Genomic DNA, 7,772 nt, shown 5'->3' with positions numbered 1-7,772 from the left:
GAGAATCACTGCCCTGGAGTTTAAGAACTGGGAACACCCTGACAAATTATAGTCAACAGTCCATCCCTTACTTTGTTTAAATCTTCTGTCAGAACATTAAATCCCTATGAGTTCTGTTTCTCCTATGGAGAATGGAATTCAGAAAAGTACTGCCCCATAGGGCACACTGCTGTAAAAATTATATTTGATAGTCATAATAGTATGGTAACTAGTGGTACATGATAGTACATATGTCTTTTACAGTTACAAAATTTTATAATGAGAGATGTAGTGACAGTTCTCAACTTCTAATATAAGTAAGAAATTCCTCATTGGCTTGGAAAAACTGTAATGAATCCAAGGTGTCTAATACAAATATTTTATATAAAAGAGAAATTTTATCCTCTCCTTTGAAAGGTGAATAGTAATTTTTAGAGCTTTCTGTGGTCCTGCCCCCATGTAACACAAGTCAATGTTTTGATGACCCAGGGGACCTAGTGAAGACAAATCCTCAGTATTATCCTTTTGAGAAAACTTATACTCAGGAACATGATGAGGTTCTGGGAGGCTTAGAGCTTTGGTAGCAATGTAGTTCAAAGAGAAGTTGTAATAAAAACAATTCACCTAACTAATAATGCAGTCTCCTAGGAATAGAGAATCACCTTAAAATAAATTCCATTCTGTCCAGACCATTGTCTCCAAGGGAAATCAAGTAGTTAGAGGTTTAGAATAAAGTTACAAAGCAGGTGAGTCTGAGAGCTACACAGATACAGCAGGAGAGGATCACAGATGGTGGAAGCCAAGAACTTTTACCAGAGGTACCCTGAGAACCAACGCATAATAGCCCAGATGCCAGAGATGACTATGTTTGTTTGTTGGCTTTTTATGTTGCATTTATTTATGATGATGAAAAAGTGAACACTGCACTTGGAAATGCAACTTTAGATGTTGACAATTAAATGGTATTTGTGAAAGCTCAAGTAGAAGAAGAAACAGAAGACAGGAACTGCTTCCAATAAAACATGAACATAAGTCCAGGGATCTTATTGTTTAACAGATCAATAGGATATTACTTGTGAAGGGACATATAGTGGAAGTGAAGGCATTTCTCTTCATTTTAGGATGGGTTCTATTAGTCTATATTTCCACATTTATGAGTAACATCTAGACAAAAGACTCTTTGCAAATACATACTTACAATAGATGTGTATGTAACACACATGTCACAGCATCCTTTCTCCTTCTGGGTGTGCACATAAGAAAAATCTTATTTATGTATGTGAAAATGTTTATATTAATGAGGTTTACTTTGCCAATATTTTACTACCTGTCAGGCTGAATATAGTTGTGGATTTGGTTAACATTCAGTGTTTTTCTATTGACAAATGTCTCTAGAAATTTTGTTTTATATAATGGTGTCAGAAGACTGTTATTCCTTTTTTTTTTGTCTTGTGTCCTTTGAGGGCCACACCTGAAGCATATGGAGGTTCCCAGGCTAGGGGTCTCATTGGAGCTGTTGATGCCAGCCTAGGCCAGAGCCACAATAATGCCAGATCTAAGCCACATCTGCAACCTACACCACAGCTCACGGCAATGATGGATCCTTAACCCAGTGAGTGAGGCCAGGGATTGAACCCACAACCTCATAGTTCCTAGTCGGATTCATTTCCACAGTGCCATGACAGGAACTCCTACAATTTATTTCTTGTGATGAAAACTTTAGGATCTACTGTCTTCTAGCAACTTTCAAATATTTCATAATGCATTAGGAACTATAGCCATCATGTTGTATACACACAATCCATTAATTGCTCTTTGTATTGTAATTTTTCTTACTGAAAAAATTTAGTTGTCATTTTCCTATTCTTACTATGTCAGTCTTTGTGTAAACAAATGGAAAATGAAAATTATTTAGCATTCTTAGTGATAATAGATGCCTATGCTTCTAGTTTCACATCTGTTATTCTGTACTATTTGTTTGGGCTTTCAGATTAAATCTATTTTTAAAAGTTACATAATCTCTGGCCAGAATTTGGAAGACATCCTTTTTATCTTAGCACTAAACATAAGCTTTATATTCTATAAGCATATTTGAATCCATCTATCACCATGTCAGATGAAAGTATAACTTATATACTGCTTCTTCCCCACATTTTAAATGTCCTTCTATCATACTCTTTCATTTCCAAGGCTGTAACAGTTTAATGTTGAATTTGGGACCCATGTTTGTATTATTAAAATTTTACTATTTTTGTCTTTTTATCTATGATTTCTGGATTTGCAGTTTTGTTACTTACTGTTCAGAAAATACTGTACTTAACCTAATCTCACTGTCACCAATATTTTTTGTTCCATAAATTCTTAGTTTCCTTTAAAACCACCTTCTAAATTTTACACTTACACATATTTCACACACTTTTCCACAAATGGATGAATACAATCCTGAATACATCATGAAGGCCATTTATGTTTTAGTGAAGTCTTTTTCGTATAATTTGTCCCCTTCTCTTTCTTTCTCAAGAATACCTCAAGGGCTTGTCTCCATTTACCTAGTATAACTCTGGTTCTTTATTTCAATATCTGTATAACATAGCATGGTGTGGCTGATACACATGTGGGGGTCTATCATATTATTTCTCAAACAATTCCCGATATACCACTGCTACAAATACATCTGATATTGCCACTTTAAAACTTTGCTTCTCCAAGAGGACAATTTTGTCTCCCAGGGGACGCAATAATATAGATAGACTTTTTTTTTCTTTTTTTTTTTTTTTTTTTACTGAGGTGATACTGAGGTGTGGTGGGTGATGGGCAAGGAGGCTGCTAAACATCCTACAGTGCACAGGACAGAATATCTTGGGATATTCAATCTGTATAGTTTTTCATATCATATAGATATCACTGTTTCTGTCTTTGGGGAAAAAATGTATTTTTCTTTATTATTTTTCTTGGGCAACAAGGTGATGTAGGTGAAGGTGGAATGCTGACAAACCAAGGAAGCTTTTATTCATCACATTGTCTCAGGGGCACTTTGAGCTTATTAGATCTTTTTCCTTCATTTTATCTCTCTCTCTCTAACTCTCTTTCATACTTTTTATAATTTTTAAATACAGGGCAGAATGTGGTCATATCAAAAGGAATCCTAGTTTTACTGTTTTTTTCAGAAAATTGTGAACTGAAATTTCTGTGTACCATTTATATATCCTTTAGGAGAAACTTAATCTATCTGATTAGCTTAAGTTGTAACCACTCATGGCCTGAGGAGGGTGTTTCTTGATGATAACTGGGTGTTAGTAACAACATAGGAGGTCATGGCATGTGTGTGCATGCATGCACATGCGTGTGTGTGTGTGTGTGTGTGTGTGTGTGTGTGTATGTGTGTGTGTGTGCGTGCACGCATGTGTGTCTGTGCTTTGTGGAGTGAGCACAGTTCTCAAAGAAGCAATTGAACTCATGCATTAAGGTGACAGAATACATAGGCCAGAATTTAATCTACAGATGGTACTACGATTGAGATATGCTTTACTTCATAAGATGCCTTTGCACCAGAGTTAATAAAGTACAGGGAACAGCATGAGAACAAGGGATTCTCTCTTCACCGAAGTTGTAGCTGTAGCAAGGAGGCCACCTTGTCCCACAACATCCTCTAACACCATCTCTCATTACTCTTCCCTGCTGGCTTCCTTGTTTGGGTTTGAACATATGGAACAAGCATGTTCCTCAGGTTCTTTGCAGTGGCCCATCCCTCTGCTAGGCACACACTCCTCCTGAATTATGCTAAATCCTTCTCTCTCTCTCAAAGGCTTTTTTCAGATAATACCTTGTTTGGAGGCATTGCCTGAACAACAGCACACGTAACACTTCTTACCACTCTCTCCTTTCTACATTATATTTTTTCTTCATAGCATCTGTCACCTTCTGACATATTATGTGATATTTTAATTTGAATATAATCTTGAAATATCCTTGTATGTGTGGGATTTGTTTTTCAGTACTCTCCATTTATTTCCTACATGTTCTCAGAACATGGTTGGCACTCAATATATATTTCTCAAATGCATGAAATAATTTCTCACTAAAATTGTAAATACATGAACTCTTTGGAAATGCACTGAGAATAGGACAAAAGATACCCTCAAGGAGAACTTATCTGTACCTATAATATTAAAATCAAATTCTTGCCAGCAAAATATAAATTGAAGTGTTTCTGCCATGTGACATATGTACCTTGTGTGAAAGTTATGTCATTTTCTTTTCGTTTCCCAATAGTCACCTCCACCCCATGGAACCAGGGACTAATACCCACATTTAAAAATTTCTTCTAGAGGGAATTTCAGAGGAATCAGAACTTCGGCCCCTCATATATGGACATTTGCTTTCCATGTACCGAATCATGGTGTTTGGGAACCTGCTCACCATCCTGGCTGTCAGCTCAGACTCCACCTCCACACACCCATGTACTTCTTCCTCTCCAACCTGTCCTTTACAGACATCTGTTTCACTACCACCACCATCCCAAACATGCTGTGAACATCTAGACACAGAGCAGAGTAATCACCTATGGAGGCTGCATCACCCAGATATATTTTCACATACTCTTTGCAGGATTATATGACCTGCTCCTGGGTGTGATGGCTTATGACAAGTTTGTGGCCATTTGCCACCTCTGCACTATTTAGTTATCATGAATATCCAACTCTCTGGACTTCTGGTTCTGCTCTCCTGGACACTGAGTGACATGCATTTGTTGTTACACAGCTTAGTGATGTTGTGATTGTCCTTCTGCCCAGATTTATGATTCCCATCCTTTTTCTGTGAACTCAATCAGGTGGTGCAATTTGCCAGTTCTGACACATTTCTCATAACATGGTGATGTATTTTTCATCTGTTCTTATGGGTGGGTGTCATTTTGCTGGAATCCTTCATTCTTATTCTAAAAATGTTTCCTGTGTACATGGAATCTCATAGGCTCAGGAAAGTATAAACCATTTTCCACCTGTGCATCTCACCTCTTGGTTGTCTCATTATTTTGTTGTCCCATCTTAGGTACAATATTTTGTATTGTATAATAAGGTACAATTATTTTGTACTTTTATTGTACTTTATCTCTTCTTCATACCCACAGGTAAAAATCAAGTAAAAGAACCTCAGTGATATACACTTGTGGTCATGCCCATACTGAACCACTTCATCTCTAGTCTGAAGAATAAATACATAAAGACCATTCTGAAGAGATACTCTTTGTTGCCCAATGCAAAGGCCCAATTGTATACTCGGTGTTGAAGTGCTCTTGTTGCATGGCTTAAAGCTATGGAACCAGGAATTGTGATTCTTTTATCATAGTGGAATAAAACTTGCCCTTTTATTTATTTCCAAGGATATGCATTTTTTTAGTATTCAACTACTCTATGCAATTTCAATAGCTCGCTTTATTAAGCTTTTTCTCTGAATGATATATATGCAATTTGTACTTTTCCCTACTTCAAAACTGTCCTAATTTTGGATTAGAAATATTTGTAAATCCATTTCTTTGAAGGTACATCCTAGATGCAAGAATAACTACTCCTGAAATGAAAGATGTTCATCCCCAACAATTTTCTCTTGTCTTCCTGAAAGAATAGTCACGAGTTGCATTACTCATGTGAAAAACTACAGATGGCAACCTGGGCAATTTATGTTATTTTTAATAATCTTTATTGTATTGGCAGATATGAGAAATGGCCATAAAGTTATATGAGGATTTTTGACTATGCAGTGTGCAGATGCCCAATCTCTTATGTGGTTTCAGGATCAAGTCTATATGCACATACATATATATATGTGCCATAATGATCCAAAAGTGGCTCATTGGACAGCTTGAATACCTGCATAGTCATGTGGTTCAGGGTCACAGTTTATGAAAACCACAGGTCTTCCAATCTCCTACCTACCTGGAAGGAAACCTCAGAGGAGTCACTTTTTTTTCATTTTTTAATATTTTGTTGAAGTTGAGTTGATTTAAAATGTTGTGATAATTTCTGCTGTACAAAAAAGTGATTTAGTGATTAATGTACACATATCCATTCTCTTCCATATTCTTTTACTGTATACATTATCACACACAATTGGATAAAATTCTATGTGTTGTACAGCAGGTCTTTTTGGCCAGTTATTTCATATAGCACAATATGCATATGTCAATCCCAAACTCCCAGTTTATCCCTCTCCTGCAACCCATCCCCTTTGCTAAACATAATTTTGTTTACACAGTTTGTGAGTCTTATTTTTTGTTGTACAAATATGTTCAGTTGTATCCTTTTTAAAAGTTATATATATATATGTATATATATATATATATATATATATATATAAGTGATGTCATGTGACGTTTGTCTTTTACTATCTAATTTCACTTAGTGTGATAATCTCTAAGTCCATCAATGTTGCTGCAAAAGGCATTATTTCACTTTTTATGGCTTAATAATATTCTACTGTATATATCCACCACATCTTCTTTATCCATTACTCTTTGGATGGACATTTAGATTTCTTTCATGTCTTGGCTATTGTGAATAGTGTTATAGTGAACATTGGTGTGAATGTATCATTTTGAATTATGGTTTTCTCTGGATATATGCCCAGGAGTGGGATGCAACATGTTATGGTAGTTCTATTTTTAGTTCTTTGTGGAAGCTCCATTCTCTTATCCATAGTTGTTTCACCAATTTACATTCCCACCAACAGTATAAGAGGGTTCCCTTTTCTTGGTACCCTCTCCAGCCTACATTGTTTGTAGACTTTTTGATGCTGGCCATTCTGGCTGGTGTAAGATGTTACCTCATAGTAGTTTGATTTGCATTTCTCAAATAATTGGTGATGTTGAGCATCGTTTCATGTGTTTTGTCCATCTGTTATGTCTTCTTTGGAGAAATGTCTATTTAGATCTTCTGCCATTTTTTTGATAGGGTTGTTTTGTTTTTTCCTCTTTAGCTGCATGAGTTGTTTGTATCTTTTGGAGATTAATCCCATGTAAGTGTTTTCATGTGAAAAGATTTTTCTCCCATTCTGTGGGTTGTCTTTTCATTTTGTTTGTGACTTCCATTGCTGTGCAAAAACTTAAGTTTAATTGGGTTCCATTTGTTTATTTTTTCTTTTACCTTCATTATTCTAGGAGATGGAACAAAAAGATACTACTTCTGTTTATGTCAGTGTTTGGCCTATGCTTTCCTCTAAGTCTTATAGTATCTGGTATTATATTTATGTCTTTACTCTATTTTGTGTTTATTTTGTGTATGTGGTTTTAGAGAGTGTTCAGATTTTGTTCTTTTAAATATAGTTGTCCAGTTTTTCCAATACCACTTATTGAAGAGACTGTCATTTCTCCATTGTACATTCTTAACTTCTTTGTCATAAATTACTTGACTATTGGTTTGTGTGTTTATTTCTTGGCTTTCTGTCAATTTCCATTGATCTACATTTCTGATTTTGTGCCAATACCATGCTGTTTTGATCACTGTATCTTTGTAGTGTACTCTGGAGTTAGGGAGCCTGATTCCTCCAGCTCCATTTTTCTTTCTCAGGATTTTTTTGGATATTTGGGGTCTTTTCTGTTTCCATATAAATAAAAAACATTACTTTCTAGTTCTGTGAAAAATGCCTTTGGTAATTTAATAGGGATTAACTTGAATATGCAGATTGCCTTGTATACTATAGTTGTTTTGGCAATATTGATTATTCTAATTCAAGAGCATGGTATATCTCTGCATATGTTTGTGTTGTCTTAGATTCGTTTCATCAGTGTCTTATGGTTT

The 7,772-nt window shown here is 35.6% G+C and overlaps 1 pseudogene; it reads left to right on the top strand.

Annotated features, from left to right (window-relative positions):
- Positions 1-768: 768 nt before the first annotated feature.
- Positions 769-5,719, top strand: LOC146405453 (olfactory receptor 7A17-like; annotated as a pseudogene).
- The last annotated feature ends 2,053 nt before the right edge of the window (positions 5,720-7,772 follow it).

Source organism: Sus scrofa, chromosome 2 (genome assembly GCF_054392235.1).
Source record: "Sus scrofa isolate SSC_HxYL_T2T_F1_AM1 chromosome 2, Sscrofa_HxYL_maternal_Yorkshire_Landrace_v2.0, whole genome shotgun sequence".
Classification (NCBI taxonomy): Eukaryota; Metazoa; Chordata; class Mammalia; order Artiodactyla; family Suidae; genus Sus; species Sus scrofa.
Note: the sequence above shows the minus strand (reverse complement) of the source record. Positions and strands in the feature narration are given on the sequence as shown.